The following is a 27,226-nucleotide window of genomic DNA, read 5'->3' on the forward strand; positions in this document are numbered from 1 at the left end:
ACTGAAAGGAAAAGTCAGGTCAATTTTTTTGTTACTTATTTGTTTCATGAAGGACAAGCAACATACAGAGTGGAGTTTGCTCCCACTATAAGTCTAATATATATATATTAGAGGCCGGGTGCACAAAGTCATGCATTGGGAGTGGGGAGCTCTCACAGTTTGGGAGCTCTCGGGGGATGTCCGACTGACAGCTTAGGCCCACTCCCCGGGGAGCGGGCCTAAGCTGACAGTCGGACATCCTTAGCACTGCCGCGGAGGTAGAAGAGGCTCCCGCTACCACTGCTGTGGTAGCCAGCTGTGAGCCTGGCTTCTGGCTGAGTGGCGCTCCCCCTGTGGAAGTACACTGACCACCAGGGGGCAGCTCCTGCATTGAGCATTTGCCCCCTAGTGGTCAGTGCAAGTCATAGAGACCAGGTCTTTCCACCGTTTGGTCGATTTGCATATTAGCTTTTTATTTTATAGGATATATTCTCAAACATACATGTAAAACAGTAAAAATAAAATCTTGTAGATCATTGCATATATTACCAATTACCTAATTTCTTACAGATCCAAGTAAATCTTGCTTAGTTCTATTCAGATCAGATACTATTTCTTTAAGTAAAAAATCTCAGAACTAGTAGCCTCAGCGTGAAAGCTCTTCTCTCTAATTCATTCCTGTTAGTCAAGTGTAGTCAAGCATAGCGTTCCCAAATTCCCTGGAGAAAATCTGTACACAAAAAATCAGACTTTTGGTTATATCAGGTGCTAATAATCCCAATTACTTTTCAGTAAGAAATTCATAAAGCACAATAATAAAAGGATCCAACGTTGTAAAAGATATTCCTTTTATAAATATTTAGATTTTTAGTTTTAAATTCCTACATTTTAACATTTAAAATTTTTATTTGTTTTACCACATTTTAGAAAAAAATCAAAGTTTCAGTATGTGAATGTTAAAACCTGTGAATTCTCAGATGAGTCCAAGTTTACCAGCAGGACTCACCCAGGAAGGCTAGCTGAACATCTAGTGTACTTTCCCTCGCTGTGGTCAGTGAATCAGCAAGTGTTACAGGAGTTCAGGGTGAAATGCCAGGTGCTATCTCAACAATCCTTCTTTCACAATATCTAGGGTGGGGACATTCAGTTAGAGTCTGATAAGGTTACTGGAACTTAGTTCCTAGGGTGGTCAAGTTAACATGCTCTACCCTCATGCTCTCTGAATGTAGAAGGTAGTCACAGGGACCTGGTTCCCTTTTTTGGGCAAAAGGTTACTCAACTGCAAACTGCTTATTAAACTCTGTCTGGAAAATATTATTCACTGAAATTATGTCTCAATAGCATAAAGTTTAATTTTGTAATTAACCAAACCATCTGCCATTGCAAGCCTCTCTTAAGGCCATCCACATGGAAGAATTTTTACTTGTAGAACCTTGCATAGAGAGTGGTGATTTTTGTTAATGAGTGACTGTGAGAAGGAAATGGTATGACTTTTAAATTACGACTACAAATAGATCACCAACTTTCTTCTGCCTTTGATAACTGACCCAACTCAAAACAAATGAATTTCCTAAAGAAAATCCCCTGTATATTTTAGTACTAGTAAACCAATTTTTTACCTTTCCATAAAATGTATAGTTCTGTTTTATTAAAAAGAAAAAAGGTTCATCTGAACATGGATGTTGTTGCTGCAAAGAATTATCTATCTGTGTTTTTACTGTGTATGAGTAATAGCAACATTTCCTTGAAAACTTAGGGATAATTACTAAAGAAACAACAATTAGTATTTATTACTTATGCAATTTATTCTTCTTTTTAGATTTTGAGGTTTTCTTTATTGCTGCATTGACCATCCATAGGTATTTAAAACACATGCAAATCCAGGACATCAATGAATCAGATACCTAGAAGGGATAAAACACTATCACTTTGGCATGCCTTGAATTACATTTGCATTGGGTTTGGATTTTTAATGACTATTAAGTCCAATATTTGGGTCTGGTTCCATCCAAACTGCTTTGAACCAAAAGGCCAGACTAGACCTTAAAGGTAATTTTCAACTTTTGTGGCTTTATTTTTGGATATACATAAAAAAGCATAAGAAAAAATAGAATTAAAAAAATAAATTATACAGTTATATCTTTATAATTCTAATATTAGAATTATATCTACTCAAAAAGATGAAGCCACATGGGAAGTTGAGTTATAACTCAACTTATACAACTCTTGACACACCTTATAAGTGTTGATACTACATAGTCCATAGGAAGGAAGGAAAGAAGGGATGAAGAGAGATGAGGGAAGAAAGAAGGAAAGAGGAAGGAAGGAAGGAAGGAAGGAAGGAAGGAAGGAAGGAAGGAAGGAAGGAAGGAAGGAAGGAAGGAAGGAAGGAAGGGAGGGAGGAAGAAAACATTGTTCTATTGAATAGATGTCAGAAAAGTAATGGTAATCTACATATATTAACTACTAAGCTTTTTCAAGGAGACCTTGGTCCAATTGGTATTAATGTTTTTATTAATATCTAAATAGATGCTTTTACTGTTAAGCAGGAGAGTTTGTCCTAGATTACCTATATCATCTTCAACTTAATATTGTAATACCACCTGTATAGATCCTTTACTCCAGTGATGCAAATGGACAGAAAATGCAGTTATAAGCCCTGAAAAAGTTGGTTTGTATGGGTTAGCTATTTTCCGATGAGATCAGTCTAGCTCTGCCACCTGCATTCCAAATGATTGGTCCCGGGAGAGTGGTGATGTCATTATGCCATCACCATCACATCTCTGTGTTGTTGTATTGAGTCAGCCAAATGTGGCCCTATGTTGGTCTGGTTTCTATTCTTCTGGCTTAAATCCACACAGTCTAGAAATGGTATTCTTTTTTAAATGGTAATGCCTTACTTATAATTTTCTTAATTATCATTTACTCTCTGAGAATGTTACCTGGATGTTGACTAAAAATTATGTGATTTGATCTCAAATAGAACATTATGTTTTATCATTTTAAAGTAATTATCATAGGTAATATTCCACTTATAACTTCTTCAGTATGCAACTTATATATGAACTTTATTTGTATAGTCAATGTGTTGCCAAAACATAATTGCCAATAAAGGCAAAGGGAGAAAAGGAAGACAGTAATTATTTCTAAATTTTAAATTATTTTAACCAATAAAAGAAAAAGAAAACCCAATTTTTAATTCCACTTTCTGGAGTAAGTATTCCACAAACCTTACTGAAGATAATTACAGGAAAGAGACCATCAAGATTAATACAATTATTAAATGTGTTATAATTTTTAATTACACACCCATATTTATATTTATTAGAATATAGCTGTTGAAGGAAAATACTAAGTGCATTTTAATGCCATGTTTATAACTTTTTTAAAATTTTGGTAAAAATGTATTTGCTTTTTTGAAGTACATTTATAATAAATTAGCGAATAGAGATCTTATGAACTTGAGTTAGGCTGCCAAACTCTTTACCTTTGAAGACTTCTAGAGGATTATCTTTAAAAACAAATGACAAAACAACATAAGATAATCCAATACAGTACTAGAATTAAAACACAGCATACATTAAAATTAAAAGAAGTTATTCAGTATACTAAAAGTACATATTTAAAACTTCTATAACAAAAAATAAAGCAGCAACATAATAGTGATGAAGAAATTTCTTTCTATCATTGGTTAACTGAATAGACTATTTTGAAAAGAAAAAAATCTTCTCCAAATCCCTTGCTTCTATCAGTGTTAATCCTTAGTAAAAACTAAAATGAACAAGGTAGTAATTCATTACTACTTTAGGTCTTTAAGAAGATCCTCAAATAGAGAATCTTCTTAAAAGAAAGCAAAAGATATGGCCACACTTTTTAAATGCTTCGTATTTTGTTAGTACATTGTCAAATTATCCAGATTAAACAAATTCCTCTTAAATTTTTAGCTATATTTTAAAAATCTTATAAAGTCACAAGTATGAGAAAGAGTAAAGAAACATTATCCATTTGCACTGGAATTAATAAAACATTGAAAGAAAACAAAGATAAAGAATCACAAAGTGAAAATTAAATTACTTTTTAAAAATATTTCTTTTGATTATTGAGCCATAAATGCCATAATTATCAGCAGCCCTTATGTTTATAAAATTGTTACAGATTGGGCTGGTTATATGCTACTGAGTCATCCAGTCTGGAAATTTACCAGTAACAAATCACTACAGTTGAACCTCTTGCTCTACTTCCACATATATTTTTAAGTAGTTACAATCAGAACAAAAATAAATATTATAGAGTTTGGGGTATGTTCAAGATTTAAATAACATTATTAACCCAGGTCCAAATAGTTTATTATTTTCCTTAATGCTATTCAATTCATCTGATTTCTAGAATTACTATATTCTATCAAAAATGAATAGAATGCAACTCAAATTATGTTTACCAAAGAGACCATTTCCAGATTATTCAAAGCAATTATGAATGATTCTTTTCAAAAACCTTACCACTGGATTTATTATTAAATACATTGAGAAGAAGAGATATTTTCATATTGAGCTTCTATGACATTGGCTTTGGTACAAGTTAGCAGCTAGCAAAAGTGATTGTCATAAGATTTTAAAATCCTATTTTTGCCATTAGTTAATTTTAGAAGAAACTCTTCAGAAATTTTCTAAGGCTCAACCATTATTGCTAAACTTTTAAAAATGTATATTTAATAAGATGCAAAACATGAGTTATGGACTTAGTTTCAGAAAATAAAACACGATGGAAATGAACTTAAGTTAATATTTATTCAGGGAGAAATAACTATACAAATATTATTGCATATTCAGGGATAATAAACACCTTTTTTAGAATTAAGAACATTTGTCATAATTAAAATAATTGTGAGAATTAAAATGGTTTATTTCTTTTTTTGTAGATAATTCCTTGACAATCATATTCAACTGCTTTAAACATGTTTTTACAATCTGACTTCAGAGCTTTTAAAAGGTATCCTTTTTGTTCTAAATACTTTTTGTTTCTGAAGGCTTCTTTACTGGAAGAGAGTCTAAATGAAAATTAAAGGAAGACACGGGCTGTGTTATACAGACTACAGTGAGAGTCTCTTCACAAAGAGTCCATTCTGACGATTTCAAACAACCTACTTATATCACGTCTATTATTGAACATTACTTCTTTTCTCTTTCCTAAATTTACTCTTTTCTTCCGATGTTTTGGTGTCACATAGACCAAGCCATGGAAGTTACATATTAGTAAGAAAAGGCAATGTATTATCAAAAATACATGGAGTGGGCCTCATTCTCTCCATTAATCTATTTTGTTTCTGTTTTTTTATATCCTGAAGCATGGCTGTAAAATGTCAAACTGTTTATTTTATGAACCTGGGTCAATTTGCATTGGTGATGTTTCTTTACAAACTCCATCTCAATACAGTGTTGTATCTTTCCCCCAGAGAGATTGCTACATTGATGCATTATGTATCAGACATTGACTTTATGTTTCATCTGTCAGTATGAGAAGCAATGAGTGTTACTGTGGTCACACATACTGTACACACACTATAGTCAACTAAAATCAGTCTCAGTTTTCTTGTCAATAAAATGGGTGATGCTTAATTCCATGGGGACCTGTTAGTAGGAAAATAAATTGTTGACGCAGCTCTATGTAATGTTCCCATATAGTAGGGAGAAACAGATACAGAACAAGCAAATATATATGTTTATTATATTTATCTCATTTCTCTTATAGCAGTGACTCATAAGCAAAGTAGTTGAGAACAGAGGTCTAATTTGACTGCATAAATCAAGGTGGGTTTGCACTCAGGTGGTAAATGCTGATTCTAACCACTCCACCGGGTTTGCAAATATGGCTAGGAAACTTACTTCTTTTCTCTTACTAGTTCTGTTCTGTTCTCTCCATCCTCCCCCCATACCATCTTTTCCAAATTAACACCTCCCACCCCAACCCCAAACATTCTGGCTCCTCTTGATAGCTTAAAAACCCTGTATCAAACACCTGTGTGTGCAATTTATTCCAACAGAAAACATGATTTCTCTGTAGAAGCAAATAAAGCATATGGCAATTGATTCTCTAAGCACACTGTCAAATATTTTAAGCAACTTCTTGATTTTCATAATTCCGGCTTCTGAAGTGCTTCCTTTTTTTACCTCAATTTCAAAATTACTAGGTATCATATGATTATTGTAAAGCTGTGCATTTTGCAAATCAACCTCAATTATTATTAGCCTTTGCTTTTTCAGCAGGAGAAATAAATTCCCCACAGTGGCCATTCATTTGCCTCTCAGCATGAGCATGTCCCTAAAGAAACTTGAATCTAAATCTACTTCCTCTTTTCTGGTTGGAAAACAAATGTTTGATGTGGGGGGAGCCTGTACCTGAGTTTTATGCACACGTATAGGTAATAGCATGTTCCCAGCACCACCTTATCCATTAAAGCAATTTTTAAATTCCCAGAAATGGGACTTGTTTCACAGGAAAGCAAAGCACTAGAGATTAGTAGGTAAGCAATTTGGAGGATTTAGGAAATGCAAGTACTCCCAGTAACTTGCTGCACTCTGCCCTAATTCCTTCCCTCCAGCTAGAAAGACTTGGGGGAATGTTGCCAACGCATTAGCATTTCCAGAATTGAACATACTTTCTTGGAAATAGACTCTTCCCAAGATAGCACTATTGGAATGCTAACAAAAAAATATTGAGCCCAACTTTACTGGCTCTCTCCAGGGTCATGGGGAATAAGGTAGTTTCATAGATCTGCTCTGGAATCACCTATGACAAAAATCTGAAAGGTTAAACATCTGCAGTTTATAATTTTTTTTCCTCTCCTAGACTTTCTCCTGCCAAGGAATCTTTGTACAGGGACTGGTGAAAACATGTTGACAGTTCTTGCACCCTTCACATCACAATATTCTGAAGTCCTCCTCTTTCTCAGCATATTTCAGGGATGACATTAGTCTCATCATAAGACTAAGCTGGTCATGTCTCTTAAGAATAAAGAAAGAGCCCTAGTCGGTTTGGCTCAGTGGATAGAGCCTCGGCCTGCGAACTGAAAGGTCCCAGGTTCGATTCTGTTCAAGGGCACATGCCTGGGTTGTGGGCTTGGTTCCCAGTAAGGGGGGAGGGGGCATGCAGGAGGTAGTCAATCAATGATTCTCTCTCATCATTGATGTTTCTATCTCTCTCTTCCTCTCTGAAATCAATTAAAATTTTTTTTTAGAAAGGGAAGAGATTTACTCCCCTCCTTTAAGAAAAAAAAAAAAAAAGAATAAAGGCAAAAAACAAAGAAAATAATATAGGAACATCATATTTAATTGAAAGTGTAGTGGCCAGTTATGTAAGCAATAGAACAACAACAACAAAAAGAAAACACTTTCTTACCGCATAGAAGGTAATATTAAATCTTTAAATGAGATAGCTAATGAGATAGCTTATAAGATCTTTTGTTTTTATTTCCATCAATAATTTCCATTTACTCTATTCCCCCATAAAGACATTATGACTTTCATTCAGACCAAACTTAAATAAGCCATTATATAGATGTGATTGATCTATGACTAAAGGTCTCCAGAGGTCCTGGCCATGTGGCTCAGTTGGTTGGAGAGTCATCCACTGCACCAGAAGGTGGCAGTTTTGATTCCCCATCAGGGCACATACTTAGATTTCGGGTTCAATCCCAGATCTGGGCATGTACAGGAGGCAACTGATCCACTGATCAATGTTTATCTCTCTCTTTCTCTGAGAGTCTGTGGCTTTGCTTTATTCAAGAAACTAATAAGTGAAGGCAGTATAGAAAAGTACAGTGAACACGAGGCAAATAAATAGAAGACAGAAATGAACACTTTTCAATTGGCTCTGAAAGGTCCATGAGTTGAAGACGTTCATTATTTTTTTAACTTCTATTTTTTGTCAGTTCATAGATACAACTAAAATGACTCAACTTTTGACCAAAACTTGTTTTAGAGCCTACCTTCCTTCTAGGTAGTACTCATTTCCAAAATATTATCTTGGTTACCCTAGTCAATGGAGTAACTGGAAATGACTCATCAACAGCCACTCAAGCAGTTTTCTTCTGGGAATTATCTATAATTAGGCAAGAGATAACTATGGCAAAATATTTTATGGGCTAATGCTATTCATTTTATATCAAACAGAGGTTTATACATGAACACACAGATTTATGTCTGCTCAGATTATGGGTTTGCTGAAATCGAGGACAATTTTGTAACTCCGTATTTTGAATGTTTGTTTTTTTAATTTTCCCACTGAATATTAAAAAAAAAAACTTGCAACCAGATGGAGAAAGACAAATCAAGATTTTGACTCAGGATGGTCAAGAATTTAAAATGAACCAAGACAACAACAACAACAAAAATTAAAAATCTCACAAAAATGGTTTGCCATAGAAGATAATGTTATAATCCTACAGGTCATAGTTACAATTTTCTTAGGAAAAGTTTATTCTTATTGATTATAAAACTGCTGATTCAACTTAATGTGTCATTTTAATACATGATAATATCTTTAAATAACTTTTTTTCTGTTCCACATTTTTGGTTATAATTAATACAGTGGTTTTAGAATTCAATGAAAAAATGGGAAGTTCAAAAGATAGAATATATCCTTTCTTGCATATTGTCTGTGACCACTGTGGTCAGTTGTAGTTATTACTTTAAAAAAATAGCTTATTAATTGTGTGGTGTGTATCTTTTGGCAAATAGTACATATGATCACATTCATTGAAAAGTACTTTAAAGCTCCAACTTAACATGTATAGAAATTTACCAGATATAGAGTTAATTAAAATGGTTATAATTATCTCAAGGAATTTAGTGAGAACTTCAACAAAGAGATAGCAAGCATAGAAAAGGACATAGGAACCTTATAAAAGAACCAATCACAAATGAAGAATACAACATCTGAAATGAAAAATAACCTAGAAGGAATAAACAGTAGGTTGGATGAAGCAGAGGACTGAATCAGCTATTTGAAATACAAGGTAACAGAAAAAAAATCAGATTAGCAAAAAGAAAACAGAATTTAAAGAAAATGAAGATAGTTTCAGAGACTTTGGGGACAACATGAAGCATAACAATATCCACATCTTAGGGGTTCAAGAATGAGAAGTGGGAGAGCAAGGGGTTGAGAACCTATTTGAAGAAGTAATGATGAAACACTTCTCAAACCTGGCTAAAGAAATAGATACATGAGTCCAAGAAGCACAGAGAATCCCCAAAAAATAGAAACCCAAAGAGGTCCATACCAAAACACATCATAATTAAAATGACAAAGATGAAGTACAAAGAGAGAATCTTAAAAGCAGCAAGAAAAAAAGTTACCTACAAGTGAGCTCCCATAAGACTATCAGCTGTTTCTCAACAGAAACATTCCAGGCCATAATGGTTTGGCATTACATATTCAAAATAATAAAAAGCAAGGACCTACAACCAAGACAACTTAACTCAGCAAGACATTTAAAATTGAAGAAAACATAAAGAGCTTCCCAGACCAAAAATAAATAAATAAATAAAGGAGCCCTTTACCACCAAACCAGTTTTATAAGAAATGTTCTTTAAGAGGCAATAAACGTATAATCACTATCAATAATCACTTTAAATGTAAATGGCTTAAATGCTCCAATCAAAAGACAGGGTAACAGAATGGAAAGAAAAAAAAGACCAATATATATGGTGTTTACAAGAGACCCACCTCAGAATGAAATATACACACAGATTACAAGTAAAGGGATATAAAAATGTATTTCATGCAAGTGGAAATATAAAAAAAAAAAAGCTGGGGTAGCCATACTTAGACAAAATAGACCTTAAAACAAAGTCCATAACAGGAGACAAAAAGACATTATATAATGCTGAAATGATTAATCCAACAACAACAACAAAATAATTATTTTAAATATTTGTGACCCAACATAGGAGCTCCTAAATACATAAAATAAATCTTGATGGACCTAAAAGGAGAAAGCAACAGTAATTTAGCCATAATAGATTTTACACTCCAATTGACATTAATGGAAATATCATCCAGACAGAGAATCAACAAGGAAACAATAGCCTTAAATGTCACACTAGATCAGATAAATTTAATTGATATCTTCAGAGCATTTTACCAAAAACAGCAGAATAGGCATTTCTTACAAGTGTATATGGAACCTTCTCTAGTATAGACCACACATAAACAACAACAACAACAACAACAACAACAACAAATCCCAATAAATTTAAGAAGATTCATATTATAGCCACCATCATCTCTGACCCAAATGATATAAAACTAGAAATCAATCACAAGAAAAAAAACTAAAAATCACACAAATACATGGAGGCTAAATAACATGATACTAAACAATGAATGGGTTAACAATATGATCAAGGAAGAAATCAAAAGACAACTTGAAACAAATGAAAATAAACACACACCCATCCAAAATCGGTCCTAAGAGGGAAATTAATAGCATTGCAGGCCTACTTCAAGAAACAAACAAAAAAATAATTCAAATAAATAATCTAAATTTACTGTGAAAGGAACTGGAAAAAGAAAAACAAAAGAAACCCAAAGTGAGTAGAAGAAAAGGAAATAGTAAAGATCAGAGCAGAAGTAAGTGAAATAGTGTCTAAAAATATATATACAAAAGATCAGTGAAACCAAGATTTGGTTCTTTGAAAAGATAAACAAGATTGACAAACTTTTAACCAGACTCATCAAGAAGAAAAAAGGGGAGGATCCAAATAAATAAAATCAGAAATGAAAGGGGAAAAGTAACAACTGACTCCACAGAAACACAAATGATGCTAAGAAAATAATTACAAACAACTAGATGCCAACAAATTAGACAATTTGGATAAAATGAATAAAATTTCTAGAAACATACAATCTTCCAAATCTGAATCAGGAAGAATCAGAAAATCTGAATAAAAAGATTACAAATAATGAAATTGAAGCAGTAATTTAAAAAACTCCCAACAAACAAAAGTCCTGGACTGGATGGCTTCATAGGTAAATTTTTAACAAATAGTCAAAGAAGAACTAACACCTATCCTCCTCATCTATTTCAAAAACTTCAAGAGGCGGGAAGACTCCCAGGCACATATTATGAGGCCAGCATTATGTAATACCAAACCACATAAAGACACTACAAAAAAAAAAAAATATAGAGGTCAATATCTCTTATGAACATAGATTCTAAAATACTCAACTAAATATTAGCAAAGTGGATCTAGTAACATATTAAAAAAATCATACACCATGATCAAGTGGAATTAATTCTATGGATGCAAGGCTGGTAAAATATTCACAAATCAATAAATGTGATACACCACATAAACAAAATGCAGGCTATAAATCACATAATTATATCAATAGATGGAGGAAAAAACAGTAGATAAAATAAAGCACTCACTTATGATAAAAACTTTCAGCAAAGTGGAAATATACCTCAACATAATAAAGGCCATATATGACAAACCCACAACCAACATCATATTCACTGGGCAAAAACTCTTAAGTGTTTCTCTTACGATTGAGAACAAGACAGGGATGTCTACTTTCACCACTCTTATTCAACACTAGAGTCCCAGTGCACGAATTCATGCACAGCTGGGGTCCGGCTGACCCACCTCAATCAGGGCCCATCGGGCCAGGCCAGTCACGGGGAGGGAACACTGGAGGTTGGCTGGCCAGCCCCGCCCCCAATTGGAGGGGCAGTCAGGGGCGGGGCCAGCTCGGGGGAGGGGCTGTGGCAGTTGGCTGGCCAGCTCCACCCGCTGACCAAACTCCTGGTCGAACTCCTGGTTGAGGGGACAATTTGCATATTAGCCTTTTATTATATAGGATAGTACTGGAAATCCTAGCCACAGCGGTTAGACAAGAAGACAAAAGGCATCCAAATTGGGAAGAAAGAAGCAAAACAGGCCCTGACTGGTTTGGCTCTGTTGGTTGGAGTATCCTCCCATGTACTGAAGGGTCACGGTTAATTTCCCAATCTGGGAACATATCTAGGTTGCAGATTCAATCCCCAATTGAAGCATGTACAGGAGGCAGCCAACTGATGTTTCTCTGACACATTGATGTCTCTCTCTCCCTCTCTCCTTTTCTCTCTCTGAAATTGAAAACAGAAAAATAAGTAAAACCCACAAGATTCTACCAAAAAAACTATTAGAACAGATAAATGAATTCAATAAAATAGCAGAGTACAAAATAAATATTCAGAAATCAGTTGCATCTATATACACAAATAATCCTATATAATAAAAGGCTAATATACAAATCAACTGAACAGTAGAACGACTGGTTGCTATGATGCGCATTGACCACCAGGGGCAGACGGTCAACGCAGGAGCTGCCCCAACCCATAGGCCTCTACCTGCGGCAGCAGTGGGGGGAGAGGCCAGTGAGTGGGCTGCACCAGGCCAGCCAAGGCGGGTACGAGTGGGGGCCTGATCACCCCGCCAGTTGCCCCACAGATTAGCCCTGATCGCCAGCCACGCCTAGGGACCCTACCAGTGCATGAATTCTGTGCACCGGGCCTCTAATAAGAGATAATTTGCATAAAAAGATTTTTGTCCTATAATTTTAACTTTCAAAATAAAATTAGACTTTAGGATGTAGGATAGTTTATGGTAACTAAGTGACAATCATTCATTGGTTGTTTAAGGTAGACTCAGCTCTTCATAGTCAAAGAAGTTGAAATAGATAATAAGCATTTGAAATGCAGCAAATAAAGCCTAAAGTTAACCAATATCAGCCCTAAAGTTGTACCTTACATATGTAACCTTACAATATAATTATTGCAAGGCAACCTATCATAAAATCAATAAGTTAATATTACATATTTTAGAAACAAATTTTTAAAAATTAAAAGGAAAACAGAAATGAGCTAGAAAGTAAATTCTCAAATATAGCATGCTGAATGAAGGTGGGTAGGCACACTTTGATAACAGTACTGTTCTCATCAGAACAAACATCAAGCATGTGAGAAGATATGCTACCGAAAAGACAGGGAAACTTTGCTGAGACAGGAGGTAAAACAACTATGATATTGCTCAACTGTTTCTCAAGTCCTACTTCCACTTCTCTTTCTCCAAGTTATTTAAAGGTTTCAAAGTCAAGGACTAACAATCCACCGCTATTTTCCAATTTAGCTAACAGCTCATTAGAATAGACACCTGGTAGCCCTTTCAATTAAGTGTGCCAAGCTCCTAAATATGCATTGAATTGATATTTAAAAAGACCTGTTACTGCCCAGTAATTACATGAAGCAGTGAGGTGGCACATGCCAGGTTCCCTGAACACAACTGTATACTGTCAGGGGGAACTGGCAAGGCTTAACCAAGTTCCTCCCAATGACACATTCTGCACTCATCTTCTAATCAAAACAATCTTCTCTAATAATAAAAGTAGTTGTTCTCATTGGAGCTAATATGGAAATTAAAAAACTAAAAAAGAGAAAAAGTTACATTTATTTTTGTATATTAACATTTGTTCATTTTGAATACTATATTATTAAAGGTACTCTCCTTTTAAAATTACATGATTTCTACATCTAGAAACCTCCAACTTCCAATAATCAGCATTTTTTCCTTATGAATAACAATTTCTAGGATAAAAAAAATAGCATATACTTCTCTAAGTGTACCTATTTTCCCTTTCCTATATTATAATGCTGTGCATTGATGTTTTATACATATATATATATATATACAGATATGTATACACACAACAATAATCAATGGTTTAATAATAAAAAACTTACATAGATGATTCTTTTTTATCATAAATTCAGGAAAAAGGTGATTATTTTTTATAAATGATATTAAATGTATTAGGTTGAATATTCTATTACCTGGAAAGTGGAACAAAAAATTGAATAAGTTCCATATTTTAAAATTATCTCTCTATATAAAAGGCTAATATGCAAAGTGTTTCCTCAGGAGTGCAACCGAGAGACCAGGAGTTTGATCGCTAGCTATGACATGCACTGACCACCTGGAGGTGGCACAGAATGAAGGAAGGCCCTGGCCAGCACCCGGAAGGCCCCGATCAGCCCTGATTGCCAGCCAGGCCTAGGTACCCTACCCATTAACGAATCTCGTGCACCGGGCCTCTACTTTCAAAATAAAGTATTCAGAGATTCTGGAAGAGGCAAAGTCTTTATTTGTCAAAGTAGAGGTAACTGCTGAACTGATCTCACAAACTGTAATCATTTGTCACTACACATTTTTTAAATCAGAAATGTAAGTAATTGTGGATAATCTTATTGGAATAAATACCTGCTTTACAGTTGTTGCTCAATTTTGTCTATTTCTTTACATTTTAATGAATTGATGGGGTACTCTAGTAGAAAAAGATAATTACAACTGAAATTGTAAGTCTCTTAGATTCATAACAGCTAATTGTGTATCTGTCCCTTCTAAAGAATCCTCAGTGCTGGTTTAGAAAAGAACATTTGCATGACAGAAGAAAGAGATTTTAGACATGTTTGAGAGGTAAAGATGAATAGTTCTTAAACTATCATGTCTAGACTGGACAGTGTGAGGAAAATCATTCTTTGACATTTCTTCTTAAAAATGTGTTATTGTTTTTATTAAGAGTATTTTAGAATGGTTTGTACTATGTATGTATCCAGTAAAAGTAAGATATGCCAACTGATAATGACATAAGGAATCTTTATACTTGTATTTCTTTGCTATTGTGACATTTTAGTTTGAAATTAAACTTCTCACATTTGGATGGGAACTGAGCATGTTCTTTAAATCCTGGTAAGGAAAATATGCAGAATGGCTTTGGATTAGAGGACATAAGGTATTTCTCTCAGGAGCAAGCCAGTTTTCACGAGGGGGCGGTGTGCTCTCAGCACCCATCTGCATGCCTGTGAACAGACCTTCCACCAGGTGTCCGCCCCAAGCACACACAGATGTAGAACAAGAAGGTGTCCCCAGTGGAGAAGAGGAATGGCCCTATTATAAATTATACAAACATGATGTTCTAGCTGGAAATTTCACCAAATTAATTAGAGAGGAAAAGCAAATAACAAAATGACTCATTATACACAAAGTATCTCTCAACTATAGGTAGTCTTTTATATAAAAATAGATTAATTAAGATTATAACTATTAAATGCCACAGTCATGATATATAGCAATAAGGGGAACATCATAAAGTATAAGGAATAATTTCTGCCTTCATGGAGTATATAATCTAGTTAGGAATAAATATGCCTAATATGAAAAGAGAAGTAATGATTCACTTTGGTAAGCAATTAAGATTCAAAATGTGGTGCAATATAATTGTATATACTAGTAAACATTTCCCATTAGTTGGTAGGAATCACTAAATGTTCTTGTGAAGGAAAGTGAAGTAATAGATGCTTCATAGCAGAATAGACAATTGGGTGATGGCAGGTCATAGAGTATAGTGATTAAGAACACAGGTCCTGAGTTTGGACATTGTATAAAAGTCCTGACTCTACCACTTAGAAGAACAGGGAACATTATGAAAAGAGGAAAATAAGCAAGGGGAACCAGGCAGGTCTGAGAGTGTTAAGAAATGAACCTAGAGAAGTAGGCAAGGTCTGAGTCATGGCCTTAGGTTTGAATGTCATCTAAAAACTTTTTTCCTGTAGACAGTGGGGAGCCCCTAATGGGAGAAGTTGTACTGTGGAGAATACAACTTAACACAAGAGCAACTGATATCCTTAGACCTGGCCATGAGGAGCTCTACCCTTTAGATGATCTCACATCTTTGAAACAAGAAAAGAGTAAGTTTATTAAATTACAGATGAGTGTCTCTGGCATTCAGCAGTAAGACCCATAACCCTGAAGGTCCACTTTGTGGCTCACACCATTCTGTATTCCAGATCTCCTGCCTTGTGTCCTTGAAATAAAAGACAATTGAATCAAAATGCCATGAAGACTTGAAGGACTTGCTCCTGCTGACACAGGAGAGGGATAGGGCTTCAGAGAGGGGAGCGCACAAGCAGTGGAAGCACTTGGTAAATTGAAAGACAAATTAATTAACTTGTCAAATTCTTCCTTCCAGAGAGCGTGCATGCAATACATTTTTGCACATAGTTATCATTTCCCAGGAATGTTAAGTGTCTATTTTCATGCTTTTTTCATGTTCTAATTTGAAGTTCTGGAGATATTCATGAATTAATATAGTATTTGTAAAAGTTGCTCTTGATGGCTGAGAACTATTTTTCAATGTTAAGCAATTCATGGTTAACTTTTGTTTTCTATGTAGGTCCAGATGTAACATTGTGCTGCATGGCACCACTTCCTTGCATCTGTGTTAGGTGAGAACTGTGATAATTTTATTACTATAGAAGTGTTTAATAAGATTTAATATAACTTTTAAAATTAAAAATTTTCATTTATTTAAATAATTTAAATTGTATTTAGTAATTAGCATTTATATTTGACTTAAATTTTAATAGATAATTTTGATCATTAAAAAGTAAAAAACAGAAAATCTAACTTTTCATTCTTTTATTTTTAAAATTTTATAAAATTATATACACATTTAGTATAAAGTGAATGTTGTATTTTCATTTTTTATCATTTACATTATCAGTGCCATTAGAATTAAAGTTATATGGAAAACCTGACTATCATAACTTAGTGATTTAATTAACATTAAATATAAAAAATAACTTATATTGAATAAATAATAATTCATTTTATTAATTCATGTGTCTTTGTTTTATTAACCACACAAACTTCACTAGTCCATTACACAATTAAATAAAAATTCAAAAAATAATTAAATTTTATCTTTGATATTTTACTTATTTTGTCATTAAAAATAGAACTTTTAAAAACATAATAGGATAGAATAGAAAGGTTAGTTGATATACACACACACACACACACACACACACACACACATATATATATATATATATATATATACACACACACATATATATATATATATATATATATATATATATATATATATACACACATACACACACACACACATATATGAAAAACAGTGAGTTTTTCTTCTAAACATTGTTTATTCAGATAATTTAGGCTAAGTGGATTATTTTTCTGGAAACATCAATTTTTAGAAAACCATATTTCAAATTTTCCCTTTGGTTGTGTAAAAGCAGTTCTGTTAGAATTTCTTAGTCTTTTGAGAATAAAATTCACTCATGTCTAAATGTTAAATCACAGAAAATAAAGGGGAAATAATATGTGAAATAAATTAAATTACGTGGGGACTTAAAAACAAGTTTCCAAATGGTTAAAGTAATTGAATTTTAAAATAAGAATTTGGATGGAAGCAGTGGTTTGACATGAATTATGAAATTTATAACTCAAAATGAACTTAAAATTTCTAACAAATAAATTATAAATGAATCTGAGTCAACAAAATGTAAGCAAAGGAAGTGTCACCCTTCTGTAATGTTGATTCATAAAAATATCCTATATAATAAAAGGGTAATATGCAAATTGACCCTAATGGCTGAATGACTGGGGACAAACAGTTGTTATGATGCACACTGACCACCAGGGGGCAGATGCTCAATGCAGGAGCTTCCCCTTGGTAGTCAGTGTGCTTCCACAGGGGGAGCACTGCTCAGCCAGAAGCTGGCTCATGGCTGGCCAGCGCAGCGGTGGTGGCGGGAGCCTATTCTGCCTCAGCGGCAGCGCTAAGGATGTTAGACTAAGCTGTTAGTCAGCCCCTAGGGCTCCTGGGCTGCCAGAGGGATGTCTGACTGCCAGCTTAGGCCTGATCCCCTGGGGACCGAGCGTAAGCCGTCAGTCAGACATCCACCAAGGGATCCCAGATTGCTAGAGGGCACAGGCCTGAGGGACCGGCTCCTCCCCCCTGAGTGCACAAATTTTTGTGCACCAGGCCTCTAGTATACTAATAAAATTCAAGATGAAATTAACCAAAATCTAATAGAATGTCAGAAACACAAAGTGAAAGTGAGAATAGAATCAACTATCCAAACACTTCCACTTCCCCAAATACTGCTGTCTAAAAAGCAAGAAAGCTTAATCTAAACTGTCCTAGCTTAGACCCTGAATAATAGCTATATTCTCCAAGTTATATTCTAAATCTACATTTCAATGAATTATAATGTTTTAAATCTGCTTTGATAACCTTAAAACAAGAGTAATAGCACTTTTCTTATATGCATAACACGGTGCTGTGCATTATAGATGTGTCATAGGTTTTAGGGCCACACTTGGAGAAACAGGCAAAAAGTGGGTAAGTCACCAGTTAGGGAAGTAGTGGAGCTGCAAATGCAACCATGTCTGGCTGACTCAGAGGAACAGTGATACACTTCACGACCCTAGATATGTGTGAAGAGCTGATCCTACAAATTCTTACTGATTCTTAGGAAGAAACAGTATGTCACACGCCCATCAGCAACATTTAGAACTTCCAATGAAGGTAACAAATTGAGTTGAATAGGACTAAAGCAAATATGGAAAATATTAGAGTCCAGCATAGGACATTAAGTAATATTTCATGGTTAGCACAGTTAAAGGCAGCTGAGATATCTAATAAGATGAGTACAGTCAAAGACCCTATTTCAAAGTTAATGGGCAGATCATTACAATCTTTGACCAAAGCAGTCCACACACTGACCTAATCAAAATCCAGAATGAAAATTATCATAAAGTACATGATGAACCAATTAGCCTGGAGCTGGGTTGCTTCTATCTGCTCAAGTATCTCAGCTGGGAATGGTAAATTAAAAACTAAAAGGAAATGAGGAGGAAAAAAGCACTAGAAGGCAGGAGCATTAGTCTAAATTCTGGGCCCTAATGCAAAAGATTCAGAAAGAGTTCCCTTTTGCTTTGTCTGCAGCAAAACAAACCTATGCATAGATCTCTGGCAAAGAGCGTGTAACCCTACGTGGGCCTCCACGGACCTCAGGGGAGCACGGGTAGTACTTGTACCCCACTTAGACAGGTTATAAAGAAGTGCCTTTCCTCATTATGTTAATGTTAAATGCTGCTTATGGAGAACATGGGAAAACGCTTTGGAGATGGCGCTTCAGAGCCTCAGGTTGATGAAGATTATGTATAGGAGCAAGAAGCTCATTTGAACCAATGAAAACAGAAATTTAACTAGAACCTTATGCAAAAATGATAGCTCTACTGCCTCCCGGTTTTCCCGAGCATTTGTTATTTTGTGACTTTTCTATTTTAGATTGGGAGGAAAAATGTAAAAGTAGATTTTGGATGAAAAACAAAAGAATACAACAAATTTTACAAGGTTGACATGACACCTTCTCTTGAAGGCCTTCTTAGTTTCAAAGCATCAAATGCAAAATTTGTCTCCGGGTGAGACAGTTATGTAGATGAAAGAAAACAAAGAGAAGTTATCGGCTGGGAAATGACTTACAACAGTTTTTTTTATTTGTTTGTCTTTTAAAAATATATTTTTATTGATTTCAGAAAGGAAGAGAGAGGGAGAGAGAGATAGAAACATCAATGATGAGAGAGAAGCATTGTTGGCTGCACATCCCACATTGGAAATGGAGGCTGCACCCTGGGCATGTGCCCTGACTGGGAATCGAACCGTGACCTCCCAGTTCATAGGTTGACGCTCAACCACTGAGCCATGCTGGCTGAGCTATTTTGTCTTTTTTTATTGAATGAGCAGGTTAGACACAATATTCTATTTTTTTCTAATATTAAAATATTCTCATTTTTAAATTTCATATGGATATTAGTAGGAAAATAATAATAATAAAAAAGAGGGATTGTCTCAAACATGCTTTGATCTCCTCTCAGATACAACCAAAGAATGCCTGTGCATGCATTTTCTAGTTTTCTGATAAACAGTTCTTGAATTTCCTTCCCTTCCTTTCATTTCCCATTATATCCTTCATAGTAGTCACTTAAGAAAACTAGGGACTGACTTGAAACATGTTTCCATTGCTCTAAACTTTTTGGATTGCCTTCATGTAAATTTAGACAGCAGAGAAACATTATTATTTAGATTCATATAAGTCATGTTCAAAATATAACTCAATTTAATCACCAGATTTTATCTCAAATTACATTAAGCTCTTTTGGAAAAATTTAAAAAAATAAGTTTTAATGTTGAAATTGTGCTCTCTAAAATATTTAACAGAAAGCGCCATAGACTCAAAGAAAATCTAAAAAGGAAGAGAGAGAGAGAGAGAGAGAGAGGTTCAAAATGATAGATAACAATTTGGCCTTCCTAAACATTGCTGGCCAGGATAGCATTGTCCTGTTCCATGAGTAGTTTATCTTGTTGAGGACGTACATCTATGTGTCTCTGAATCTGGGACCGTTAATCAATATTGCCAGTCATGCCTCATAGCTGGCCCTTTAATTTACCTCCAGATGGTAAATTCGAGTCAAAGTTAGTATAATAAAATGGCATGGGCATTAGAGTCAGACACACTTAAGCTGAAAACACAGCTTCACCCTTGCTAATTATGTGATTTCAGGCCAGTTACTGAGCCTCGGTTCGTCAACTTATAATTATGGGAATATTATCTAATTACGAGGCTATTTTAAGAATTTTTTAAAAAGTGAAAATTCTTAGCACAATGCCTGGAAAAGAGGAGCTGCCTGAGTGTGGCAGGGAGCTGAATACCATTTCCCTGCCTGCTTATGTCAGAGCATTGGCCTTAACGCAGCTCAGCGAGAAGACTGTACACTAGATCAATTGTGGCAATTTTCAGCAGACAGAATTAAAACTTTTCAATAGTAAAATAGAAAGACTGATCAGGAAGAAGCTAGGTGAAAAATGGACATTTTTGTACCTGAGTAGATGGGAAAATGGTGACTAGGAAGAGGCCAGAGTTCCTCCAAGTTGGCAGGTGGCTTCAAACCCTGACACCTACAAGAAGATGTGAAAGATTTTAGTTTAATATTTGATTTAAAGTAGAGACCCTTTTTCATCAGAGTGGCAGCTCATTTGGGAACCATTGGTAGGAATTACAGTACATCGGATGACTGTAGACTTCATGTGGGAGAGGTGGGCGAAGGCATTCGGGTGCTTAAACTTCTCCCAAAACCCAGATAGCATCACCTTTGCAGAGATCGCACCAAAATTGAATCCAGGGAGGAATTTTAATCCTGGAATTTCAAGGTATATGATAATACATCTTCCTTTTGGACATCCCTGTGGACTTGGTTACTCTCAAACAATTCATGTGCTCACACACATAGTCTTAAAGATGAAGCCATTCTGGGAGCAACATAATTGGCAAATAATATTGATTTATTTCATTTAACCAAATACACTGAGAACATCAAGGATGCTGTTTGGGGGTGGGGAGGGGTGGGAGAGGTCAGTGGGGGGGGGGGAAAGGGGAACATCTGTAATACTTTCGACAATAAAAATAAATTTTAAAAGAAGAATGCTGGTTGGACTGCGAGTACTGACTACATGTATGGCTCTGTAACTGACATGCAGCTGTCCCCGCTCTTACAGAGCTTTGCATAAAGTTTTTCTGTCTTTCTTTTATTTTTTGTCAGAGAAAATTATGAAAGTGTCACTTTCCCTTTGCAGTTAATTCAGGAGAGATCCTCTATTGGAGCAGGGCACATTTTCATGCAAATACAGCAGCACAGTTTCCAGCCCCCTAATAGCTTCTTACAAATGATGTGCCATTACAACGAGGTTTATTTAAACAAATTTAATACATCTTTAATCAAGCTGGAGAGCATTTTCAAAGGTCACGCTCCAAATCAGGATCACTGTACTGAGCTTATCAAAGTATTAGCTTAAGGGGGAGGGAGAATTATTTCTTGGACAAGTAATTTTAGGCAAATCTTTATTTACATTTTTATTCAGTTATTAAATTTTATTCCTTTCCCTCCTCCTTCTCGTCTCCATTTATGAACCTATAAGAAAGTCTGCAAATGGAGCTATAAGCATATCACTGCAGTCAGTCCTTCCAGAGGCGAAGCTTTGAAGAAAGAGGGACTAAAAGGCAAGGACAAGAGACCAGCATTTTCAATGTCAGAGATAATCTTTTAGTGCCTCTAAAGCACCCATCCCTAAGGTCTCCCATTAGGCTCTGTATATATTGCTGAAATTCTAATGCACTTCTTCTTTAGTGGATAAATGAAATAGACTTTGTGAGTTGCCCTACCATAGACCCTCATTCTTTCTCCCTCTGTCTCTCTCTCCCTGGCTCTGGCTCTCTCTTTCTGCTAATATATGTATAGCATTTATGCAAACAAATATTTATTGTTTTCCTTTAATTTTTCTCACAAGCACTAATATGATTATCCACGGTTCTCCCTGACTCTTGAATCTTTTACATGAATATTTATGGGACACAAAAGATCGGTTTGATGCACCTAAGAAAAATAACTTTATCTTTCCTACTAAATTTTTGGACAAATGTCGGTAACAGCAATTGCCATATGCAGTCATGATGACAGAGGAAATGTCAGTGTTTGCAGAGTGTGAGCTTCCATTCCGTAAAATTCAACCCTTTATCCCAGTATAAAAGTGACTAATGAGGCCCCAAGATTAAAGGGCAACTGAACTCTGCAAGAACACAGAAATAGCTGATGGGAAGAGAAGAGTTACTCCTGAGGATTTTAATGCTCATTAGAATTAGGAGCTTTCAAACTTCTCAACAACATAGAAATGAAACAGAGCATCTGAAAAGACAAGGCCGAAATAATGAAAAGATCACGCAGCAATGCAATTGAATCGATTTTGGGGTCTTATCTCACTACAAGCAATTGGCTTTAGGGTGAAGAAAACTGGGGGACCAGAACAAACAAAGGAATCACAGGGATGATGGTTTGAGCAGGCCAATAAGAAACAAAGCACCACCCCCTCCAAATAAACGACTTGCCTGTAGCACTCACACAGAATGTGGCACCTAGTAGGTCAGGGCAAAGGGAACAGTAGGTAGGAGGAAAATAAGAGAAAGAAAATACAATTATTTATGGCTTGGGATACCAGGGAATTCATATGTAATCAATAACAGCAGAACAAGGCTCAGTAAACAGTGATGTGGGATTTGGGTTGGTTCACAAAGAATTATTGAATGTCTTATTATTAAAGTCTTTGGTGGCAAAACATTCAAGCAAACAAACAACAAAACCCTTTTGCACACAGTGAAAAAGCAAGTATACATTTGGAGATATAATCTCTACCTGCAGATTGATTTTTCCTCATCTTTCTAAATATGATTTCCCCACTACTCTGAAGACACAGAATGTCATTTTTAAGGGATGTGTGGCAAACGTTAAAAATTAATATGAGTTTTAAATGACCCCTGGCCCATTAAAATATGTGCCCTTTCAAAAAGGTGGTAGGTTGCAGGAGTATCAGAAGTTATCTCAGATTGAATAAGTGGAAGCCATTCTTTTCTGCAGTTTTTAGGCAAATTTATATCTGTCTTGATGTGTCTTGATCAGCAACTCTGCAGTAGCCTGGCGTATTCCCTTTGTCTCACAATATCCCTGGCTCCCCTCAAAGGGTGAGTGGTCAGATGCTGCTCCCCCTGACATGCATGGTTTGAGTCTCCCCTACTTCTATAACACTTGTTGTCACTCCAGTTCATACCCCCAATACTCCTCTTCCTGAACAGAAGTCTGGAATTCCAGGAATATTGTCCAAAGACTTTGTGTCTGTGAAGCCAGAAACTGTATTTCTGTACTTGGGTGTGGGTGCGATGTGGCACAATTAAGAGTGGATTTCACCTCTCACTTCTCACACTATTTGTCTGTGTACATCCTGGCTCAGAGACTCTGATGCGTTGTGTTTGGCCTGAGATGTGGCATCTATATTTTGAAAAACTTTCCCAGGGATTTCTATAGAAAGAATAGTGGATCCTGAAATACCCATGTCATCTTCCGGATTAATTCCTTTTCTAACTATTATCCAGTCACTGATCCTCTCTAAGCCTCAGTTTGAAAGACGGAGGTCCATTCATTTATCCCTTCATTTTTCCAGTAAGTATTTATCATGTGTCCACTATGTGCTTTGCATAAATGAATAATTCCACCAGGAAAGTCAATCTAGTGGAGTAGACTGCTTTAAATTTGATAGGTATGTATAAGGACCTGGGTGAGTTGGAGCCACCATTTCTCTCTAGGGAAGTCAAGGTTGGTAAGACTACTCAGATCAAAGGATATTAGTTGTGTTTGAGATGATAAATAGACTTTAACCAGGGGAAGAGGAAGGAAATTCTAAAAAGAAGGGGGAGTAGTATATTCAAGCCATGGAAAACTCATGGTGCCTTAAGGCTGATAAATTCTGTTATCTTGAAAATAAAGTTTATTGGTTAAGGAATGGGTAGTAGTTGGAAGTGTGACTAGAAATGTAGGCGAAGACTAAATTTTGAAAGTTTTGGAGAACCAGGCTGTGGAATTTTTTTTTTTCTTGTGGAAAATGGGTTACCAATTTTCTCTTTGTTTTTAAATGGGAATGGTATACACACACACACACACACACACACACACACACACACACACACCACAGATTTATAATTCCAAAGGTGAACTTAGTAACAGCAGGCTGGAGGAAGTGACGATGACAGGAAAACTGGTGAAGAAAGGGACACAAAAAGGAAAAGATTTGAGATTCCTTTCTCAGGTACAATCAACAGGTGACTAAGTCTAGGTGATTAGAAAACATCAATGGTCATTTCTATTTAACTCGGTTGATGATAGAATGAAATTTCATATATAAACATGCTTTGTATATTATAAAAAATAATATAGTGAGGAAAGTCATAGAAATCTCTAAAGAAATAAACATTGATATAATTATTCACTTCAAGTTAATAGCTTGAAATATTATGTCATTGCAATGTAGACAGTTTCCATATATTATTTAATAAAATTAAAAGAATAACTTGATTCTGTGAAATTTGAAAAATGTGGAATTCTAAAGACTCAGGCTTTCTCTACCTCTAATTTTCCATGTAAGTCTATACTGACTTAAAAAAATTGTTGCCATAACAAATCCATAATGCTCAACTCTTGAGCTAGGGAGTGATGTGATGTTGGGCAAAAAATCACTGTGGGAAACAGAAGGAAACTTCTCTATCATAAGCCTCTCTACTTACAATGTTTTGATATGGAGATGGATAGAAATAAAACTGAAAACCCTCATGACATATTTACTTTGTTGTTTTTTACACAGATTATTTTTTAGCGTGGTTTTAGGTTCAGAGAGCATGGAGCAGAAGGTACAGAGATTTTTTCATACACCACCTGCCCCCACAAATACACAGCCTTCCCTGATATCAATATGCTGCACTGGAGTGATACATTTGTTAAGATCCAGGACCCTACATTGGCACATCATTAGCACCCATATTCATACTTGACACTAGGGCTCACTGTCAGTGTTGTACATTCTATTGGTTTTGACAAATGTATAATATTGTGTATAGTATCAGAAAAATAGTTTTACTGCCTTAAAAATTATTTGTGCTTTGTCTTGACCATTCCTTTCAAACCCCAATCCCTAACAACCGATCTTTTCACTGTCTCCACAGTTTAGCCTTTACAAGTATGTAATATAGTTGGAATACTACAGTATGTACCCTTGGGTTCCTGCATTTAAGTATGCTTTTAAGTTTCTTCCATGTCTTTCATGGATTAATAGCTCATTTGTTTTTAGACTTGAATAATAATTCTTTGTCTGGAAGTACCATAGTTTATTAATGCACTTACATATAGAAGAGTAAATATTTTGTTTGTTCCAAGTTTTGGCAATTATAAATAAATGAGAGGCCCGATGCATGAAAATTCATGCAAGAGTAGGCCTTCCTTCCCCAAGCTGCCAGCACCGGCTTGCCTCTGGCACCCAGGACCCGGGCTGCTTCCCTCTGGCCCCGGCTTTGTCAGGAAGGACATCTGGAATGATGTCTGGAAGATGTCCGGTATAATTAGCATATTACCCTTTTATTATTATAGATACTCCATGTGGAGATATTTGTGTGGTCATAAGTTTTCACCCCATTTCAGTAAATACAAAGGATCATGATTGCTGAATCATATGGTAATATGTTGTTTTATTAAAACAAAACAAAACAAACAAACAAACAAAAACCTGATCATCCTAGCTGGTTTGGTTTAGTGTTTGGAGTGTCAGCCCCAGGACTGAAGGGTCTTAGGTTCGATTCTGGACAAGGGCAAGTACCTTGCTTGGTTTCAGACTTGATCTCAGGCCCTGGTTGAGGCCTGTAGGAGGCAACCAATTGACATGTCTCTCCCACATTGATGTTTCTCTTTCTCTCCCTCCACTCTCTCTAAAAGTCCATGGAAAAAATATATCCTCAGGTGAGGATTAACCACACTAAAAGCAACAACCCACTGTTGTTAAATTATCTCCCAAAGTGGCCTTATCATTGTGTGTTCGCACTACCAATGAATGTGATTTCCATATTCCTGTCAACATTTGGTATATCAGTGTTGTTTTTTTGTGTGTGTTTTTTTGGAGGTCCAGTCTAACAGTTGTGTAGTGGTAGTTCATTGTTGTTTTATTTTACTACTAATGTCCTGGAGCATGAAATTCATGCACTCGGAGGTCCCTCAGCTCAGCCTGCACCTTCTCACAGTCCAGGAGCCCTCAGGGAATGTTCGACTGACAACTTAGGCCTGCTCCCTGCAGGGAACGGGCCTAAGCCAGCAATCGGACATCCTTGCGCTGCTGCAGAGGCAGGAGAGGTTCCCGCCACCGCTGCTGTGCTCGCCAGCCGTGAGCCCGGCTTCTGGCTGAGTGGTGCTCCCCCTGTGGGAGCACACTGACCACCAGGGGGCAGCTCCTGCATTGAGCATCTGCCCCCTGGTGGTCAATGCATGTCATAGAGACCAATCGTTCCACCGTTCGGTCAATTTGCATATTAGCCTTTTATTATATAGGATTCCCTAATGACATATGATGTGGAGCATCTTTTTAAAAAATATATTTTTATTGATTTCAAAGAGAAAGGGAGAGGGAGAGAGATAGAGATATCAATGATGAGAGAGAATCATTGATCAGCTGCCTCCTGCAGGTCCCACACTGGGGATGAAGCCACAACACAGGCATATGCCCTGACCTGGAATCAAACAGTGACCTTATGGTTCATAGGTTGAAGCTCACCCACTGAACAATGCAGGCACAGGTGGGCAAGGAGCATCTTTTAATATGCTTATTAGCCATCTGTATATCTTCTTTGATAAGGTGTCTGTTCAGGTATTTGGCCCATTTTGAAAAAACTTGTTTGTTTTCTTATTGTTTAGTT

Source organism: Cnephaeus nilssonii (assembly GCF_951640355.1).
Source record: "Cnephaeus nilssonii genome assembly, chromosome: 10".
Taxonomy (NCBI): domain Eukaryota; kingdom Metazoa; phylum Chordata; class Mammalia; order Chiroptera; family Vespertilionidae; genus Cnephaeus; species Cnephaeus nilssonii.